The sequence below is a fragment of the Sinocyclocheilus rhinocerous genome, unplaced genomic scaffold (assembly GCF_001515625.1).
Source record: "Sinocyclocheilus rhinocerous isolate Xijiao unplaced genomic scaffold, SAMN03320098_v1.1 scaffold591, whole genome shotgun sequence".
NCBI classification, from domain to species: Eukaryota; Metazoa; Chordata; class Actinopteri; order Cypriniformes; family Cyprinidae; genus Sinocyclocheilus; species Sinocyclocheilus rhinocerous.
This window is the reverse complement of record NW_015641476.1, coordinates 2136288-2150881: the sequence shown is the minus strand read 5'-3', so window position 1 is coordinate 2150881 and position 14594 is coordinate 2136288.

The following is a 14594-nucleotide window of genomic DNA, read 5'->3' as shown; positions in this document are numbered from 1 at the left end:
GAACCCGGGAAGTAACTTGTTGTAGTCCCTACCAGCCGTTTTTGTAGGCGAACTGCCAGAATTTAAAAAGACTATATCTCCGTTTGCATTGAACTTTCAGCTTCTTAACTTTGCAGATATTGTTCATGCTCAAACAGCAACATTACACACTATCGTTAAAAAAATGAAATCGCAATCAACCACCCCTTTAAGGCAAGTCATGTCACTCGGCGGCCATCTCTGAAACGCCTCTCGGGCATGCAAGTGCAGCTCCTATCACTTTGTATGGGGAAACATCAAATTCTCCAAAACTGTTCACTAAGCTTACGATTAAATTTCATATTTGAAATCACCAATGAAATCTGGCAACAACTGTGTCATAAATGTAGTTTCTTTTGCTCAAATAGCGTTATAAAAAGCTTATTTCTCAGGCGAGAACAGCCAGTGTCTAGGCACACGTCTCAGAACACTGACTGTTTCTATAGCAACTTTTTAAAATTTTTTATTTAATGCTCAAAAATCAAGAACAGTACACAAAAATAATACAACAATCAACATAAAAATTATAAACAATAATAAAGAATAAAGTAAAAACAAATAAAGAAGAAGAAAAAAGGGGGGGGGGGTGTTTAATACATTACAAACAGAAAAAATAAAATTGAGACTTACATGTCATGATAAAGATAGGAAAAGAGTTACAGACAGATAAAGTTTTTAAAGCTTTTTTGTTCTGAGACAACTGGATTGATGAAAGGTATTGCTCAAATTATTTTATAAAAACAAGAAAGAGAGGTCTGGAGATTGAATAAATTTCGCAAGAAGCAAAATCAGAGTCACTACATAAAACTGTTTCCTTTTAGATTGTTCATACTCAATAAAACCCAATACTACGTCCTTCCAAAACAGAATACATTCATTATAAATGTTACTCCTAATGAAACTTAAAACATCTTGCCAAAATTTCTTTGTAAATGGACAGTTCCAAAAGAGATGAACAACAGTTTCAACAGAATCATCATAAAAAGAGCAACTGGAGGAAATATCACTTTTGAATTTTTTCATGTAATACTTTGCAGGATAGAATTTATGAATTATTTTGTAGGAAATCTCCTTTACTTTGTTAGTTAGTAAATAAGTATGAGGAAGCATCCATACTTTTTTCTAGCAGATGTTACCCACTGCATTATTCCAGTAAGCAGTCACAGCTGGCAGAGTAATAATATTCTTCTATATTTCTTGAAATAATGAACGGACTATTCTATTATTATTTTTGCATGGAGAGGCAAAACATAATCTACCAACAAAAGTATCAACCAAATTAAGAGAAACCGGTGACAAAGGATGGGTACCTCTCAGTAAAGCAACAACAGCTGATGGGATAGACCCCATAACAATTGAAAATTCTTTTGGAGAGACAGGAGATTGAAAGTGATCTAAAAATTCTTTATATGAAAATAACAACCCTTGAGAGTTAATTAACTGACTGATCAACAGTATGTTTTTATCAAACCAACTGAAAAATCTCTGAAAAAATATGGATTTATTTTTGTATAAAACATTACAGTGTTTCTATAGCAACCGGGACTTCTAATGATAGCTGCAGTGACACGCTGACTTTACCGATTAGCGATTGGCTCTTTCAGAAGGCGGAGCTTCCTACGATTGATCGGCCATGTTAAAGGGGTCCTATTATGCTTTTTCACTTTTTCAACTTTAGTTAGTCTGTAATGTTGCTGTTTGAGCTTAAAAAAGATCTGCAAAGCTACAAAGCTCAGTCCAATTCAAAAGGAGATATTTAAGTTAACAACATTCAAAACTATACGAGTAACACGTCTTGGGTATTCTATAGTCTTCTCATCTCCCTATAGTAAGACAATCTCTGGTAAGACTTCTCTGCGCAGACGGTTCTTCAGTGCGGAAGTAAGCCTATGGACGAGACTTCTGGTTCATTAGCCATTGTAGGGAAATAACAAGAAGAATAGCAACGTACAGTAAACGCTAAAACTGTTTGCACTACAAACCTGTGTGTTCATAATTAAGATAATATATTAAAATAATATAGTAAGACACACCGATTTGCAATATCAAGCAGCAAAACGAGTTTTGTACAGCTAAAAATAGCTGGACGCAGATGACACCGGAAGCCAGTCCCATAAAAATTACAAATGGCAGCGCCCACTCTTACGGTAAGAATAAGGTGAAGAAACAAAGCAACCTCGGCGTCCGATCGCAGGCCTTCCCGCTCCTTGAGTTCTCTCCAATGCTGGAAAGCTGATCTGATATTTACACGGGTCCTACTTCTTGCCTTATTGCCTTAAGCCTTCTTTTGTTCCGCAGACGTTTTCCTCTTTTGTTTTTTATCCGCCATCTCCATCTTTCTGTCGCTCGGCTCGGCTAATGTCCGTCCTGTGCACTGAGCGATCTCTCATCCCCCATCATGAGTAGACACGCCCCTTACTACTGATTGGCTACCACTTTGTTTTGGTACTCGGCCCGACTCAGTTTTCTAAAGCGTTTTTGAAAAAATACATACCCCACCTTTAATGCGCATCTCGTATATGAAAAGCATTTTAGGGGGCCTTTGGCATTTGGGGGCTCAAGGTTGTCACCTACTTTTGCCTAATGGGTAAGTCCGCCCCTGTGTCCCACCCTCACTCAATTGTTTCTCTTTTGTTGTCAGTAAAATACTCTCATGTGTGCATTAAAATCAAGTTAGTATTATTTCTTGCAACAATGAAGGAAATGTCATTTCACCTGGTTTGCAATCCAAATAACACATAGAACAGGAAAAAAACAAAGAACAATAAGGATGAGAATAACATCGCTTATAATAAAACTGTAGCAAGTGGAAAAGTGATAAGTGAAAGGTTCTCCAAGTCATCAGTGCAATGTGTGTAGACTCATGGTTGTGATGTAATCATAATGATTTCTGAACGGCATGTTTTTTCAGCCTAGTTTGGACTTGGTGGACTTGTTTGTAAATCTAGTTTTCCACGATACTCTATGATTTGACCATTTTATTGATGGGCCCAGATGACAGAAGATGATGGGGAAAAGAGCAGTACTGGAAAATGATGCAAGCCAAATTTGACCTTATGTTTGGCTTCATAAGTAACGTAATTCAACATGTCAGATCATGCGTGCTGAACTCTAGGCCACAGCTCAGATGCCACTAATTAAATGATGCCATCATCATCAATCTGAGACAAAGTTAGATGTACAGCACATCTGTGTGACTGGACATTACAGTCATTTCTAATTCCCCTGGAATCTAAAAATCCATTTTCTTCTCTTTTAAAAAAAATAAAAATAATAATTGTATGTATTCTAGATGCCCAAATACTGTTCCCCTCGACACTGTCAATTAAATAGGATGTTTCTCCTTATGCTCTTGGATTGGCTTGTAAGTGTGTCACAGTCTATTAATGGTGAAACTGACTCTTGATGCAACCCACACCTGCTCCTCTGGCCTAATTGAATATGTGATTTGACAATTTCTTATGTTTGTCTTTGTAGTCAGGATGCTCACTCTCTCTCTCTCTTCAGCCCAGCCTCTTTTAACTGCAGGTGTGTATGTGTTTCACAAATGGTTTTAGAGGTATTATAGAATTATTCATCAATCATGAATGTCTTCATATAACAGGGGAGCGCACTATGCTTTCTTCCTCTTAGTTTCTTTTTCCTCTCTCTCCAGGCCCACTTGGGAAAACTTTATTATGCTTTGGTCTGACAGAGAAATATACTGGTAAAAGATAATTGCCTGGCTTGACTCCTGCATTGATATGAAAATGAGATCTAAATTATACAGTATGGTTTAAAGGTTAGTTGAAGGTTATTTCTGAAGGGAAGCTATGAAAAGAGAAAGCAGCTATGTTTGCTGTGCATGCTGTGTGCTTGTGTGAATGTATTTTTGTGTGTGATGTCCATGAACCACGAGGCTAGACACATTTGAAAGGCTAATTTTTAGTGGATGCAGCTTTGCAGTCTACTGACAAAGTGAGGGTCTCCAGTGGGACTCGAACGATAGTAAATCAACTATTTACAGGCAAATTAGGCCTGATGTCTCTGTAAACACTTTTAGCACAGGCTGGAACAGACCAATGTTTTTGCATGTCACTCTCTGACATGTTGACTCCTCTCGTATCGTTCTCTGTAAAATGCCTGTTAGCTAATGAGCACAGCACTGTGCATGAGATTGCAGGTGTTCTTTGGTTTTCAGCACGAGCGCAGAAGCTCAGGTTTGTATTGAGATGTGTAGGAGGCAGTAAAGAGAGATGATAGGCACTCCAGGGGGCCGGAGGAAATTACCTGCCTCATTGTTGTCTGCTCAGAAGATTCATGCTATTAACAGCAGGGGGGAGCATCTAAACCCTTGCATGTTACCACGGTAACCTACAGCCCAGTGCTTATGAAGAATTTTCACATGTACAATGTTGGGATGATTTTAGCTCTTACAAGTCATACTTTTAACTCTTTTAGTGTGGCTGAGGAATAAATAGGCAGGTTCAGCGCTTTCTGCCTTACAGATTGCCATATGTATATGTGTGTTTCAGTCTGTCTGTCGATAGATAACATAGACCTTTTTTTTTTCATTTGCATGTATGAATTTAAATATGCATATAAAACATTTGAAAAAGAAACAAAATTGGTGTATAATTTATTGAGATGCACATGTGTGTATATATATATATATATATATATATTTAAACAAGATTGTGTATATATTGTTTTGATCATTTATAATATATGTATGATTGTCTGGTGTTGTATTACATGACTGGAAGAAATTCTTGAGCTATTCCCATGAGGGTTAAACTAAGCTGCCTAACTGCATCATTGGAGAGTTGTTTATAATGTTTGCACAGGAAGCTGCTCTAATGGATTCAACTTGAGCTTCCCATTAATGCTCGTGTGTCTAAAGACAGAAACATCAGTGGCATCAAGCAGTGTAAAGGCTTATTTACAGCACCACTCTACCTGATCTGTCTGTACAGCCCATCTCTGCTTGCTTCAGATTTCATCCTTTCCTTTCCCCTGCAAAAGTTCAATAATTTATCCTTCCTCTCTACCAAGCACACTTTTTATTTAGAATCCAGATGAGCCTTGTCTATGCCACCTGACTCCCTAGAGTAGTACACCTGTGATGGGCTGATGGGATGTATCGATCACCTGCAGCTAATCATTCCATAGTGTGTCCCCCGGGAGCCGATGGGAACCATTTTCCCACTTCTTTTTTTAATTATTGCCAGGACCCCATGGGCACTAATCCATGAGTCTTGCTCTGATATTCGCCTGATGTATGCTGCTTTGATTTCTCTGACCCTACAAGGAGTGAAGAGATTGGAAGACGCTACTGGAATCTTAATGCTCATTGCAAATCTCTGTGGAAGACTTCACTGCAAAGAGAGATGTGGGAGATCAAAAGAGACTCGCACAACACATAGCAATGTTTTGTTATGCATCAGCTGCTTTGTTTCTTTGAAGAGACTCAGGCCTATGAAGTAACTTAAAAGCTGATGAGTGTTCAGTGGCTGCTACATCTAGTTCACTTTGCATGTAAATTACAACGCAAAACTGCATAATGCAATTAATCATCATTCTGGTTAGCAATCTAGCATATGGAGGTGTATATATGTGAGAATACTAGCTATAAAAATACACGGTACAGTTAATCTTCATTTCTTTTCTCATGAGGCCAGGTCAGCAGTGTTTTTTTTCAAAGATCCTATTAATTTTTTTTCCATAATTGTGTAAGAATGAATAAGCATGTTGTTCATTGCTTCAAAGAAAGCATATTCAGTTATGAGCAGTAGCAGTATCCATATGGCTCATCACATATGTATTTCTCAAGTCAATTAAATTGTCTGGTCGTTAGGATGTGTTATTTAGATTAGTATTCATATGTTCCTTTAAAGTGTACATGGTGTCGTAGTATTGTGTGTTCACAAACAGATTAACTTAAAATGTCATGCATATGATATTCTGTTCATTTTCATGTAATAAAATAAAAATGTTCTTTTCATAACACAGTCATATACATATTAAAAAATCATAAATATGGCAACATTTTTACTCTGACCTGTACTCTGATCTTTAACCTATACATGCTGTTTTTAATGTGTTCGTGCTGGACGTACTATGTGGAGAGTTTGTTTTTTGTAAGCTCTAAATACCACAGAATATGAGAAAAATGTGAATTTTCTCAGTGATCAGCTGCTGTTGATTTAAATGATCCCTCTCTCCTTTCATCCTCTCTGTGCTGGTCTGTAGATAAGAGCAACTTGATATGAGGGCTGAAGAGAGGACACAGGGTCTGGATCCAGCGGTTTCACGTGCTCAGCCAAATCACAACAGTTTTGAAGGTAAACAAGCACATAGTTCTGCATAAGCGTTAATGTATGTTAGCCCGGTCATACCTGCAAAATGAAGCCTGACACGCTGATGTGAAGTGCATATGTAAATTAGCGTATATATGCTCTCATTAGTAATCATACATATTTGTAGGTAAAGTGTGGTTCTAGCACACCTTTTAATGTTCACATAGGCATAACAATAGTCAAAACGTGCATGGTACATATTACATATGAACAGATTTGGAAATGTTTACAAATCCTTTTAGGTTAATAGAATATAGCATTCAAGGCATTAGTAGGTTTATTTTATTGTATCTAATGAATGAGCTTAATTAAAAAATATATATGTTTACAATGTCTGTATAATAGTATGTTGTAACTAAAGTTATTTTCACTTTACTATTATTTTATTGTAAATTATGTAGTTTATTTTAGTTTTTTTATGTTGTTGCTTAGCTGATGGTTAGGTTTGGTGTTAGGAGCTCAAAAATATCAACATAATATAAAATACAGTTGTACATATTTGTTAAATAAATATAATGTAAAAGAGACATTTCTAAAACGGCGCATCTGTAAATAACATTTTAATTACTGTCATTAAATGAGTATCTAGACATATGGAAATGTATGTGTAAATGTTACATACGCATACCCATGAATATTAATGAGACTACCAGAACTACCAGAGACTGGTTGCCAGGGAAAACATCAAACATACAGTTTAACAGTCATATTTGAGTGCAGAATGCTGCTATTGATTAATCAGAATCAAATCTTTCAGCGAGCAGTGTAATAAAATGGCATAACAAATAGAGGAAATTAAAGCCACCTTTAAACTATCTTGTAACTATACTTGTTTCAAATGTGATAAAAGAACAATACGCCCATTGAAGGTGTTGATAAACTGCCATAAGGCCAATTAAAAACAGCCGTTCCAACAATTCACTGCCTACTTTTATCAAGATAAAACACAATATACTGACTCAACAGCTCAGCATGTTTGTCCTCACCACAGAAGACGTCCCCAGAGCCTCACAAAGATCCATTTCCTCTTGCTGCATGCATGTGTTTGGCACCAGAGATTGAGCTATTGGACAGGGTGCTGAGTGTCCACCCAAAGAGAGTAATGTCTCCCTGTTGCCACTGGGGCTTAACGCCTGCTCAGCGTCTCAGAGGCCCAGACTCACCTATTGAGCGCTTTTATCGTAGCTTGGCTCTCCTCATTTGAAACAATATAGGCTGACTGCCGCTATTGATTTTAGCGGATTGTACTGTGGTAAGCTTTCCTCTGAGTCTGTCTGCTATATTAAGCAATCATTCGTCCTCCTGATGGCAAAACTTCCTCCTGAGGCAGCGTGCAGGCCTCTAATAGCCCTAGTATTACTCATGTTAATTGATTGGGTGGCAGTGAGGGGTTGAGGAGGAGAGAAATTATGGCCCTTTTGAGAAGAAATCAACACAAGTGGCAGTAATTAGCGAGGAGAGAAACTAGCTGTAATTGAAAGAGCCTCAGTCATCGACTGTTCTTAACAGCAGCCCAAAGGAGCGCACGGGAACGAGCGTAATCGAATGCTCTGTGTCTATAGATTTCTCTTCGGCAGAAAATTCACATCAGATGGTGAAGAAATGAAGATATGTGTGTTTGGACTTGGGATGCATGTGGTAATGTTCATCCTTGGCAAGCCTGTGTTGTTAAACTCCCCACGCTGAAGACTTTGGAAACGCACCCTGTTAAGTAGGTCTGGCGAGCAGCGTTCGAAATTTCAGATGTGGGTTGCTTTTCAGATCAGCTCCTCATAGTGTCTCTCTAAAGCCAAGTCTCCATACATCACCTCAGTTTGGGGGAGAGGGCACATCTGGGCCGCATAAAGCTTAGTGCAGTCATGCATATTTAGATATACAAGCCTCTTGTATTGCTGTTGATTAGGACGCACATGGTGGCCGCTCTTTTGCCAGAGTCGAGTGGGAAAGAGTTTTCAGCCATTTGGGAAGAGAGAAATGGCTAAACCATTTGGCAAGTGACTCCACATTCTCATCCAAATCGAAGGACGTTCGTGTGCATGTCTGTCGTCCCTCTTCGAAACGTTCTGTGAACCTCTGATAAATAGTCCACCATGCCTCTGTGTCTGTCAGCGGTCCACAGTGTGTTAAATGTTTTTTTTTTTCATTAAAAACCAGAGTTCATGTGTTTTGTTCCTTTCGCTGTCATCTAGATGATAAACCGCCCTGCTGAACGTTATACTTCTACAAATATGATAACACCATGATGGCATAAAAATACAAGCAATTTACTAGTCTTCACGGAACATCATCTCCCCACAACTTCACCAGCTTAGTTTGTCTCAGAGCCCTGAACCACAGACCGCTTAAACGCTTGACACATAATATCCTCTCAGTGACTACATCACATTAACAACACAGGCCGAAGGGACCGGGGCTTCTGGCTGAGCTTGCATGAAATTTATGATGTATGTTTTATTTGTGGGTCTCGCTGAAATTTGGTTTGAATCTAGTGGAAAAGCCCATTTACACTCCATTTCCCGTCCTCCACGAGGACTAAAAGATGCGGGGCAGCACTTTAATTTGCTAATGGAGCGTTAGCTTTGTTGCACTGCATTTTTATTCATTATGCCTTGTTGTTTAGGCTTAGTGTTTTCATTTCTTCCTTTTTAGTGTCGGAGGTGCAGCAGGCTGGGTTGCGGTAGCAAGTGGCTAGGACTGTCTATTATCTGTAGCCTCCTGCAAGGACAAAGCTGCGTGATCTGTCCAACAGAACCCTGGTGGAGGCCATAACTACAGCCCATAAAGGCCTCAGAGGTGAACCAGCGTCTGTCAGGTTAATCGTTCCCCCTACTGTTGATCCTTTTTTTTCTTATAACAAATTTATTTGTGCTTATCTTTTCTGTACCATTGTTCTGCCTTTAACAACACAGATCATTTATATGGTCACGGAGCTAATTTTCATAATGTTTTCTATATTATCAGAGGGAAAAATTAACCCAGGAATATATTTACATAGCAGGCATGAATGGTAACGGCTTGCTAATTGCCTGTTAGATGATTAATAAGCTTATAGAGATGCTAATGAACAAAGTACTCACTGTTTCAGAGGTGCTCTGGCAGTGCGTGTGTTTTGGCAGCTTAATTAGGGAGATAATTACATACTTGTTGATGCTGCTCTCCAAGCAAATGCCATCAAACATTAAAATATATTAAGTTGAATTACAGCAATGCGGACTAATCAAGGTGAAGTGTGAGCACTTGGATTGTTTCAGAGGGAAATACAGAGGACCTTTAGAGTGACAGCTCGGATGATTGCTGTAGTGTGAGCTTTCCCTTGATGGAAAGATCAGCACAATTAGATAAAGCTATTTAAATATTATATTTTGAGCTTTAATGCATGTGTATACATTATGTACACTGATAAACCATTACATTATGACCACCCCTAGCCGAGAGCATTGGGCATGCCTGGCAACCAAGATCATCGAGATTGAACCGTTGATGATTGGAAGAAAGTGGCTTGGTCTGTTGAATCAAGATTCCTGGTGCATCACGTTGATGGCTGAGCGCGTTGGTGTTGTTATGATCCATTTGATTAAACCTAATGGTATTTTTGCTTGATTTTTTACGGGTTTGAGTCTGAGGATGAGCAGTGTAGCCAAGTTGTAAAGATCTGAGTTGGTGACCGAAAGGTCCAGGTGTGAACCCTGTAAGGGGCGTTCCATCACCACTGTGTATTTGTGCAAGACACTTAGCTCTAGCTTGCTCTAGGGGGGCTGTTCATGTACTTAAGTATGCTGTAAGTCACTATAGATAAAAATGTCAGTTCAGCTGCAAAGCACATGAAAGGATTTGTTTTAAATGGAACAGTGAGCACTACAATCTCATTGACCACATTTATCTGCTCACTAACATTCTAAGAAGTGGAAAGAACTAAGTGGAATAAAAAAAGAAAAGCGTTTTCTCTTGATACTTTTCTTTCTCTATTCTGCCTTTACACACACACACACACACACGCACACACACGCACACACACACACTGTGTCTCCATCTCTCCTCCTCCATTTCTAAATTTCGCAGTATCTTGCTGATGTAGCTCTCTTTAATGCTTTAGAGCCAGTAGCTGCTGTTGGCAAGTCTTTGGTTTCTTGTCTCAACTCATTAGCTCAAGAGTTGTTTGGAGTTTGCAGAATGTTGGCTATAAAATATTAACTTCAACAAATCTTCAAGGGCTTGTTCAAAAACATAATAGGCGGACCAATTAAGAGAGTGGCCTGCAGTCAGAGTTTTACAGCTCATTCATGTGGATGGAGAACGCGAGTGGTGGCACTCCGCAAGTGCCACCAGCTCTACACAGTTAAAACAGCTTAAAAAACAACATATTTTATATAGGATGTGCTTTTTTACCTTTTGTGTAAATGCCTTGTTAAAGTAATTCACAGCAGCATTAGAATCTATGTGTTCCATTAAAAAAGTACTTTATGCTTTTATTTTTTGTAGTCTGTTAGCTGCTACTACATTTATTTCTTCAGAAAGCTGAATGTTAGGCTGTTGGTTGTGTCTGGAGGGACAGATCTCCTCCTGTCTCACATCACTGTAACTCTTCCAGTTTCACACACCTCATGGGATCAGAGGACATACAGTGGGTACGGAAAGTATTCAGACCCCCTTAAATTTTTCACTCTTTGTTATATTGCAGCCATTTGCTAAAATCATTTAAGTTAATTTTCATCTCTGGAGAGACCTAAAAATGGCTGTCCACCAACGTTTACCATCCAACCTGGCAGAACTGGAGAGGATCTGCAAGGAGGAATGGCGGAGGATCCCCAAATCCAGGTGTGAATAACTTGTTGCATCTTTCCCAAAAAGGCTCATGGCTGTATTAGATCAAAAGGGTGCTTCTACTCTAAATACTGAGCATGTGATATTTCAGTTTTTTTTTTTTAATAAATCTGCAAAAATGTCAACAATTCTGTGTTTTTCTGTCAATATGGGGTGCTGTGTGTACATTAATGAGGAAAAAAAATTAACTTAAATGATTTTAGCAAATGGGTGCAATATAACAAAGAGTGAAAAATTTAAGGGGGTCTGAATACTTTCCGTACCCACTGTATGTGTTCTAGCTCAGTTTGGAGAAATGTCAAGTTGTTATTCAATACTATTTCTTCAGCAATAGACAGATAGCAAGATTACAGTGCTCTTGACATTTGAAAACCCTTTTGTCATGGTACCAAATGCTCCATATGGCCCTATAGCATACTGCCTTTGGGAGCAATATATTGCCTAAGCTAAGCTAGGGCAATGTATTAAACATATTTTGAGTTATAAACCAGGAATATTTGCTTAAAAATAGTGCAGGCATATTTATTCCACTTTAGCGTGTAAAATATAACTTTATATCACTGTGACCAAACCAAAGGAAATATTTCCCCTAGCTCAGGTCCCTGCTAGTTGCATTTATAAAGACAGAATTACATTTAAGCAAGACTCTTTTAATATTCATTTGACTGATGTGTGCGGTAGAGTTGCCAAATGAGCTTATTGCCCTTTGAGTTAATATTCGGAAAGGTTGTTGTAATTCTTATTATTACCTCTCATTAGGGAGCAACAAAATCGCCCCCTTAATCGAACTCACTTTGTATCCCAACTAATGTGCTGTGTGCACAACACATTCATATCCTGGCCCTCTCAGCAGAGTCCAATAAAAGTTATTCATTTGTGAAGCACCTTAAAACATTGCAAAATGACCTTTTTAGGAGTGCTGATGCTTTGTGAAACATAAAACAGGCTGTCGCCTTTAATGAATAACTCTTACACTAACGTGACACAGAGCACAGCATTGCTAAATTGCATAAACATTATAACCACTCATAAAACTCAGTGAGTCCTCTCTTGTTTACCACAGTTTGGTTGCAGTGTTTGCCTAATTAACATTTTTTTTTCACTTTAATCATTAACATCTGGCTGCTGAAAATGAAAGTAGCACATCAATGGTCCAATCTGCAAGACAAATAGAAAACGGATGCCTGCATTATTTGGTAAAGCTCAGTAAAGAGCCTCTGGATTAGAAGTAAAGATAACGCTGCTGAGCACATGCCCCTGGCACGCTGTCAGATCACAGGCTTTAAGCTGAAGTGATTGGTATAATTTTTTATCTTAATTACAGTGCGGACAGAGGGGAGATCAGTTCGGTCTGGCATTTGCACAGTTCTGTAATTATAGATCAATCTGGCTGAGGAGTTGCGTAATCCATCCACACTTATATGTCTTGTCTAGGGAGGATGTGTGTCTGAGTGCTGTAATACAGGATCAGATGAAGAGCTAATCTGAGATAGCGGGACAGACTGTAAGGCTGACCTCAGATCAGTGTTTGGTGTGGCCTCTTAGACTCAGACAAAACACTTTAATATGCTTGTCATTCAAATCAACATTTTGCATCTCTGTTTCCTTTATTCCATCATTCGGACTGGTCATATAGTCGAATTTGCTGGATGAATCTCTCCTATTATCTCATTTCTGTAAACTATGGGTTGATCAGAGACAAGAGCAAAGACCTGAGCTAAGCAAACCTTTATTCTAGGCTGGTATCCAGGCTTGCTACCATTGAGATGTCTAATACATTCTGATGTCAAGCTTATATTGTCAAATAAAGAAAAATGCTTTAAAACCTGTTGGAGAACGTATTGTTGAGGCATACTGGAAAGGACGTATTTGAGCCGTATCAAAGTAATAAAGATAAATGGCTGTTGGAAGTCTGACTTTTTTTTTACAAAGCACTGTGGGAGAACCGTCACACCTCACTGTGTTTCAAAACTTTTCAGTGTAGATGTGCACCACCCAAAAAATATTGCATTTCAACAAGCCCATTTTCAGAAGGGATGGATGGATTGAAACACGGATGGATGGATGGATGGATGGATAGATAAATATCATGTTGTCCTAAAGACAACTGTCTACCGATTTGTGTAGTTTAGTCATACACGTACACAAGGAAATAGACTGCTCATTTTCCCCCAATGTTCCTGAAGGTAAAGTAAACAGCTTGAATGGATTCAGATAAATAGCATCAGAAAATGCATGAAGCGATAAACAAAGCTCCTGCATTATCCAGTGTTATGAATATATAATTTCTATATATGCTGCTAACAGATAAGCCCCTGGGGAGGCAATAAATGACTTGGCAACCTGTGATATTTATGCATGAAATTTCTGTTACATTATGAATGCATATAGTTAGATGTGGCATCACAGTGACAGGTTCAAGGTAACTGAGTGTTCACATTCTGCCCTCCTTTCTCAACCTACATACTGACATTTGCACCGAATATTCGTTTATGGAAAGTTACATTGGCTTAACACATTTGAATGGCAGGAACATGTGTTTGTTCACCTCTCACAAGAACTTCTGCCTCTAATTTCCTGTATCAACATGCAGCCAGTGAATGTGTGCCTACACAATCAACAAAAACAGCTTGATGAGAGTGCCACTCCACTGCATCAACCAGGCCAGATCTTAATCACTCTTCTCTCAGAAGCGTTAAAGAGTTCTATCAGTGTTGATCTGTTGCCACTGAAAAAGTGATCTGAGAATAGTAGAGTGTGACTCACACTAAATGTTGATAGTCCTCAGCTCATTTATAGCGCAGCAGATTGTGTTGCTGTGGTGCGTGAGAATCGCATGAACTGAGTTCTTCAATGTAATACACTCATATGGAAAGTGAGCAGAAGTGCAGGAGTGAAGAGAACCTGTCTCTGACAGGTGGTTCAGCTGACAGTTAAAAGCGACAAAGAAAAAAAAGTTCAAAGCTGTCACTGTGGTGGTACCTTTTGGTCAGGGGCGCCTTAAGATAACTAAAGGCCCCTGGGCTACAGCATTACAGTAGGCCCCCTGACCCCAGAAAACCTTTTTTTTCTTCTTCTTTTTTTAAGCTTCCTAACACTTATTTGTCAAATTTCGTTTTTTTGTCTTGTTAATATGCCAGTTAACATTCACAACACTGTTCTGCGTAAAATGTGAATATAAGCAAATCTGCAAATTCACTCTTTGCCACAAGGTGGCGCTTGTGGAACAGCAGAATTATATAGCCGTTACATAAAGTAAACACTACGTTATTACAGGCATTATACGGAGGTAATATGAAAGGAAAATGCCATCAAAACTTTCCTGGCTGAAATGTGAGTTTACAGGTATGATTTAAACACCATAAATCACACAAAATATTAATTATTCATCATCAGTAGATCAAAACAACACGGCAT